This window comes from Pipistrellus kuhlii, unplaced genomic scaffold (assembly GCF_014108245.1).
Source record: "Pipistrellus kuhlii isolate mPipKuh1 unplaced genomic scaffold, mPipKuh1.p scaffold_m20_p_33, whole genome shotgun sequence".
In the NCBI taxonomy this organism is placed as follows: Eukaryota; Metazoa; Chordata; class Mammalia; order Chiroptera; family Vespertilionidae; genus Pipistrellus; species Pipistrellus kuhlii.
In genome coordinates, this window is record NW_023425533.1 from 4,691,097 (window position 1) to 4,698,914 (window position 7,818).

Genomic DNA, 7,818 nt, shown 5'->3' on the forward strand with positions numbered 1-7,818 from the left:
CATATGGGGCAGAGATAACCCTTCAGATGTTTCATGACAGCTGTCATATCCTCTTTTAACCACCTCTTTGCTAGATCAAACATGCCCATTTCTTAATAAGTACTTGGTAGTTTATGGAGCCTTATCTAGATGCACTATAGTTTGTAAATGTTCACTTTAAAATAAGGTCCTTAGAAATGGGCATACTGCTCCATGTGCAGTTTGATCAACCCTTAATCCATTAAGACTGTTCCTTCCTGTGATCTCCTAATGCATTTTTACAATCATATTGGCTTAAAGGGTAAGTCAATTCTTCACATTTATCCAGCATGTACTTTGGGTCAGATACTTAATATTTACCAAGCAACCTCTCCAAAGGTTCAGTGATAGAGGTTCTCTTACCTCATGGAACCAGGAGATGGTACAGTCACCTTCTTCCATCTACTGTCCTCCAGGTCTCTCACTTATTGAGGACCTCAGCACCTCAATTATAGTCTCTCCAACTCTGGCCACCATCCTGACTGATTTTAATGTCCTTGTAAATGACCTGTCTACAAGCGTCATCCTTTCAATCCTTTTCATCACTTCACCAACCTATTTCCATGTTTAACTTTATTCTCAGAAGATGACCTCACCTCTTATTTCATTCTGCAAATCTAGGCCATCAGATGCTAACGTTCATTTTCCTGCCCTTACCCCACCCTGCCATAGAGCTGTGTCCCTACATGTCTTAACCTCCTTTCTCTTTATCTTGCATGATAGGCATAACTTCTCTATAAGGCTAATTAATTTATTTATATTTTGGAGCTCATTGTCTCCCACCTCCTTGGGGACCTTTCTTCATCAGTTATTCCCTCTTTTGTCTGTATCTTCAACCACTCTTTCATTTACTATGCTCAACCTTCTTCAATTAAAAAAAGAAATAAACAAAACTCTCCTGGCTCTGTCGCTAACTGCTGCTTACCCTATTTGTTTTCTTCCATTATCAAGGAAGTTATTCAAAAGAGTAGTCTAGAGTCACTGTCTCCATTTCCTCAGACCCTCATTCAAAACTAAGCCCCACCCCAGTTTGGTTTTTCTGACACAAGAATAACACTGTTACTGCTCTTGTTAAGGAAGCCAATGACATCCTGATTGCCAATCCAACTAACAAATTTAAGTCTTTATTTTACTGGACCTTTCTCTGCTGCATTTAACATAATGGATTACTCATACTCTACTTCTATCTTCATGCCTCTCTTGAAAGTGCCTATTCCTTGGCTTTGGTGATGCTGCTCTCCTCCTGGTTCTTATCCTTCCTCTCTGGTACTCCTTATTATGTTCCTTTATGGATTTTCCTCTGATACCCCTTAAATGCTGGTCTTTCCCAGAATTTGTCTCATTCTATGCCTTTCTCCTAAATAGTCTTATCTATTTCCATGGTATTATCTGTTTTTCTGTTGACTCCATAATCTGTATTTATATCCTCAGACTTCTTTTGTGAGCTCGAAACCTGAACACTCAATTGCAGCTTAACACATAGGACATGGTATGTTTCACAGGTACTTCAAAAAGAAATTCAGCATGTCATAAATACGTCTTTGTTATTCAATTCTTTCACTCCTCCTCTATCCATGTCAAAATCTCCATTTTTGGTGACTCAGACCTCTATCCATATAGTTGTCCAGGTCTGAAACTTGGGAGTCACCAGTCGCCCAAACCTGTTAAGTCTGTCTTCTTAGTATCTATATGATATGTCTTTGTGTTCCTATAATAGATTAGTCCAGACTCTTCACCATGTCTTTTTAAAAACTTTTTAAATAGCTTATTTTTTTCATTTTTTTTATTTCAAGAAAAATTATTTTAAATATAATAAAGTTACATGCAATAAACCTTAATATTTCAAGAAAAATTATCTTAAATATAATAATGTTACATGCAATAAACATTAATATCTCAAGAAAAATGATTTTAAATATGATAGTGTTAATGCAATAAACACCAATTCAAGAAAAATATGTTGCATATAATAATATTACATGCAATAAATAATATTTCAAGTATAAATGGATTTTAAGTATTGTAATATTACCAAAACTGTACTAACATAGTATGATATCACAAAAGTTGTAGGAAACATTAAAAATCTGCAAATAACAGGATTACTTCTATTATATTCCAGTATATTTTCCCCCCTCTGGATCTATTTTTGTTCATCAGTTTATGTTGTTTATTATATTCCACAAATGAGTGAGATCATATGATATTTATCTTTCTCAAAATGGCTTATTTCACTTAGCATGATGCTTTTAAAGTCTTTTTTGTTGGATGTGAGTATTGCTACTCCAGCTTTTTTATTTTGTTTTGTTTTCCATTTGCATATGATTATTTTTCCATCCCTTCACTTTCATCTTGTGTGTGTCTTTTGTTTTGAGATGAGTCTCTTGTAGACAGCATATACTTGCGTCATGCTTTTGTATCATTCAGCTATGCTATACCTTTTGATTGGAACATTTAATCCATTTACATTTAGGGTTATTATTGAGAGGTACTTATTTATAGCCATTTTAATTCTGTATGGCTAGGTCTCTCTCTCTATTTCTTCTTTTCAGCATTCCCTTACAGCAATCCCCTTTAGCATTTCGTGTAATACTGTCTTGGTGGTGATGAAGTCCTTTAGCTGCTTTTTTTTTTTTTTTTTTTTTCCTGAGAAGCTCTTTATTTGATCATCTATTTTTAATGATAGCCTTGCTGGATATAGTAATCTTGGTCTCAGATCCTTGCTTTCCATTACCTTAAGAACTTCATGCCATTCCCTTCTGACCTGTAGAGTTTCTGATGAGAAATCAGGTGTTAGCATTATGGGAACTCCTTTGTAGGTACCATTTTTCTTTTCTCTTTCTGCCTTTAAGATTATCCTTTTGTATTTAATTTTTGGCATTTTAATTTTGATCTGTCTGAGCATGGGCCTGTTTGGATTCTTCTTGTTTGGGGTTCTCTATGCCTCCTAAACTTGTGTGACTTTTTCCTTTACCAGGTTAGGGAAGTTTTCTACCATTATTTTTAAAATACATTCTTTATTCTTTTCTCCCTTTCTGCACGTTTCACATTGTCCCACATATCCTTTAAGCTGTCCTCCTGTTTTTTAATTATTTTTTCTTTTTGGTTCTATAATTGAGTGATATTTAAAACCCTGTCTTCTAATTCACTGATTCCATTCTCAGCTTCTCCTAATCTGCTGTGTATTCCTTCTAATGTGTTATTTATTTGTGTTATATCATTTATCTCAGATTGTTCTTTTTTCATAGTTACTATATCTTTTTTCATACTGTTGAGCATTTTTAACATCATTACTCTGAACTCTGTTTCAGAGAAATTTCTTATCTCTGCTTCATTTAGCTCTTCTTCTGGAGAATTCACTAGTTATTTCATTTGGGGGTCATTTTTTTGTTTCCTCATTTTGGCTGTCTGAGTTTGTAACTATGTTTTAGGTAGGTCCTCTAGACCTCTCAATCTTTAGTGCAGGACAGTGTTAAAGGCTGTTTCTGACTAATTATATCAGGCTAAGACTCAAAGCCTCCAGAGACCGCCTCTGTCTACAGACTAATAAGATTCCGACTTGAATTGCCCCCAGGCAATTATTCTCAGGTATGGGGAGAGTTTTTGAAATCAGTATGGCTAAGCACTTTGCCCAGGGTCATATTGCAAGTAAGTGGTAAAGCTTAAATTTGAACTGAGGTCTTTTGACTTCAAAATTCATCCTTGATTACTAAAATTACACTGATTAAAGAGGGCTTCTCCACTGTTTGACTAATAGCCAAGGGGTATTCCAGAGGTATCCCAGTGCTCATTGTACCTGAAGGCAACCCATTCTAGCTTTGGGCTGCTTTGACCAGTTTTAAAGCTATTGTTAGTAGTAAGCCAAATTATAAAGGAGCTGAACAAGACACAACTAAGAATAAAACATTTTGGCTTACTGCTAGAACTTCCTTTATAGTTTGACACCAAATCATTGGATGTTCTGGTTAGTTCTGAACTCATTTCAACACATAGCCGAAACATACACCCTATATTTTGCCAACTCATCTACAAGGAAATTATGGGGAACTTTATCCAACACCTGAATTAAATGAAATCCACTATAGCTATCATTTTCTCTGATCTGCCAATCTTGTATGAGAAGGATGTTTATTTTTTAATGGGGCAATTTGTCAATGATTCAAAATATGAGTTTCCATTGGCAGACTTTCAGACATCATTTACAGGCTGTCAGCAAGATGATTTTTGGGTACTGGGCTTCCCACTGCCCTTCAAGTGACATCTAAATAGGCAGGGGCCCTCATTTCATTGTTATGAATTACAGCACTATTGTTTGCACCTGGTTTTATTTAGGCTTCCATTTCAGTTTTCTATGCTTTTATTTTTCTTTGACTACATTCTTCCCTTGCACATGTTTTCTCTGTCTGGTTCAGACAGAGGAGCAGAGGGGCGAAATTCTGGTCCCCTAAATTTCTACATCTTCCTTTCTCTCTCTCTCTCTCTCTCTCTCTCTCTCTCTCTCTCTCTCTCTCTCTCTCTCTCTCTCTGTGTGTGTGTGTGTGTGTGTGTGTGTGTGTGTGTGTGTGCGTTTTGAGAATCAGTGCATGCAACCCTTCCCTGGAAATATTCTCTGATTTCCCCAAGCTGAGTCATTGCTTCTCCTGTAAGATATAGTAGAAAATGCAAACAGTGTACACCATGAAGTAGATCCCCAGAAAATGTGAGTTCCCTTCTCCTCTTATACCATTCTTTCTGAAATTTTTACTTCCACTGTGTCTTTTTCATTTATATGCTCATAATATAGTGCCTGACAAATAAAAACGGCTCATTAAATGCTTAAGAGAAATCTCCAAGCGTGGTCCTTGGACAACTTGCATCTGGAGCACTGAGGGGTTCAGGTTAAAATTTAATGTAAGTTATTTGGTCTTGCTCTAAATTTACTGAGTTAGAATGTCTTAAGGGCCATCTGAAAGATTATGCGTTTTTGTTTTTGTTTTTTCTGGTTCTGCAGATTTTCCCTTCACACTAAAATTTGGGAATCATTACAAAATATGGGGAACAGGGACGAATGTCAATTTTTGGAAAGTGTAGCTAAAACCAATTGAATTATTTTTAATGCCTCTGATCATAGTAGGAACATTTAGTGAAGAAAGAAAAGGGCACTAGTAAAAATTCTCGGGGAAGGTTTTTAAAAACAGGAATATTCAAGTAATTATATAAAAGTCATTCTAAAATCTATTAATAATATGACAAGTGGAATTATTGTTAATAAAATTTAATCTTAATTTATATCAAAATTATTATACTAGAGAGTTTTCATTTTTATAGAACTACTAGGGGCCCAGTGCATGAACTCATGCACCTTGAAAGGAATTGTGGGCTGTGAGCCTATGGTGGGCACATCTTCTCTGATGGTCTTGGCCCATCTTCTCTGCCCCCACCCAGTCCCTCCTGCTATGGCCTCAGGTCCCCTGTCTGCTGGAAGCCCTGCTCTCACCACCACTACTCCCACACACTGAAAGCGCAGAGTAATTGGGACTGGCACCAGTACCAGGTAGGAGCAGGGCTGACATCCTCAGTGGGGCAAGCGGTGGCTGTTGCCCCAATGCCCCTTAGGAATAGGGGGAGGTGGAGAAGCCCTGAGGGGCCATTGGGGCTGGCAGCCGGTGCAAGTGGGGCTGATGCCAGCAGCAGGTATGAATGCTAGGAGGGACTGTGGTTCGCAGGAGCAAAGAATTTTCAGTAACCACCAGAGGCTTGCCCCAATAACAGCAACCTGCATCCCACCTTGATGTAGCTGCTCCACCATCCTGCTGCAGCCAACGTCCACCATGTTCCGTGCTCTGTTGCCTGCTGCCAATGCCCACCATGTTCTGCGTGCACCCCCTGGTGATCAGCATATGACCAGTTGTTTGGTTGTTCTGCCATTCGGTCTATTTGCATATTAACTCTTATTATATAGAACTAGAGGCACTGTGCACAAAATTTGTGCATGGGGAGGGGGTGTCCCTCAGCCCAGCCTGCACCCTCTCCAACCTGGGACCCCTCAAGGGATGTCCAAATGCCTATTTAGGTCCAGTCCTGCAGGGCATTCAGACATCCCTCTCACAACCCAGAACTGCTGGCTCCTAACTGCTCACCTGCTTGCCTTCCTGATTGCCCCTAACCGCTTTTGCTTGCCAGCCTGATCACCACCGCTCCCCGCCCCCAACCATTCCCCTGACCGCGTGATTGATGCCTAACTGCTCCCCTACCAGCCTGTTTGTCTCTATGTTAAGGTGACCAGATCTTCCTGCTTTTGGTGGGACAGTCCAGATTTTTAACAATTTTTTCCACATCCCATTGCATTTTTAAAAAAGTCCCAATTTTTGGAAAGAATCTTTCCAATCTTTCCCAAAATCGGGACTTTTTAAAAAATGCAATGGGATGCAGGAAAAAATGTTAAAAATATGGACTGTCCCACCAAAAGTGGGAAGATCTGGTCACCTTACTCTAAGTGCCCTCCTCTGCAGGCCTGATCACCCATAACTGCCCTCCCCTGCAGTCCTGGTCCCTTCCAACTGCTCTCCCCTGCAGGCTTGATCACCCTCAACTGCCCTTCTTTGCAGGCCTGGTCCCTCCCATTTTCCCTCCCCTGCTAGCCATCTTGTGGTGGCCATCTTGTGTTCACATGGGGGCAGTCATCTTTAACCACATGGAGGCAGCTATCTTGTGTGTTGGAATGATGGTCAATTTGCATATTATTCTTTTATTAGATAGGATAGAGGCCTGTTGCACAGGTGGGGGCTGGCTAGTTTGCCCTAAAGGGTGTCCCAGATCAGGGTGGGGGTTCCCTTGGGGTTTGGGGTGGCTTGGGTGAGGGGCTTGTGGTGGTTTGCAGGCTGGCCACGACCCTGGTGACCCAAGTGGAGGCTCTGGTATCTGGGATTTATTTATCTTCTATAACTGAAACTTCGTAACCTTCAGCAGAGGCCAAGGCAGGCCAGGGCTGTGGAAACTTGGCTTCTTCCATTGCCGGGGAAAACTCAAGCCTCCTGCTCTCTCCAGCTCAGTGTCTGCCGCCATGTTTGTTGAGATTTATTTATCTTCTATAATCGAAACTTTGTAGCCTTAAGTGGAGGCCAAGGCAGATCAGGGCAGGCAGAAAGCTTGGCTCCCCATTTGCCGGGGAAACCCAAGCCTCCTGCTCTCTCTGTAGCTGCAGCTATGTTGGTTAGGTTAATTTGCCTACTCGCTCCTGATTAGCTGGTGGGCATGGCTTGTGGGTGGTATGGTCAATTTGCATATTATTCTTTTATTATATAGGATTGGTATATTTGGTTATATATATACAAATATATATGGACAGTATATTGTAAACTTGAATCACATATTTACTTTAAATTATGAGAAAGTATGTCACAATTGTATTTGTACTTTGACCCTGATTATATATGTGACCTATCTGATGTTTAGTTCTTGATTAGAAATGATAGTAGTACTCATTATCCATGAAAATTTGATCAATTTTTATTGTTTTATGCCATATTTTCCAACACCATGCTATTATTAAATATATTATTTGAAAAAGATTAAGGATGTAAGATATGAGTCAACCAAAGACAGCATAACTTACCTTTCAGGAAGACTTGCAAAGTCGGATTTTATGTCCATGTTCTTGGGACCTGGCACTTTTCATTCGGGGTTTGCCTTGACATGATTCTCTTGATTAAGAGCTGAGGTGTGTACGCATCTTGGCACAAATCTATTAAGTATCTATAGGTTTTTATTTCTTCTTCCCTCCTTGTAACTTTAGTCTTTTAAAAAATTAAATTTAGGGTT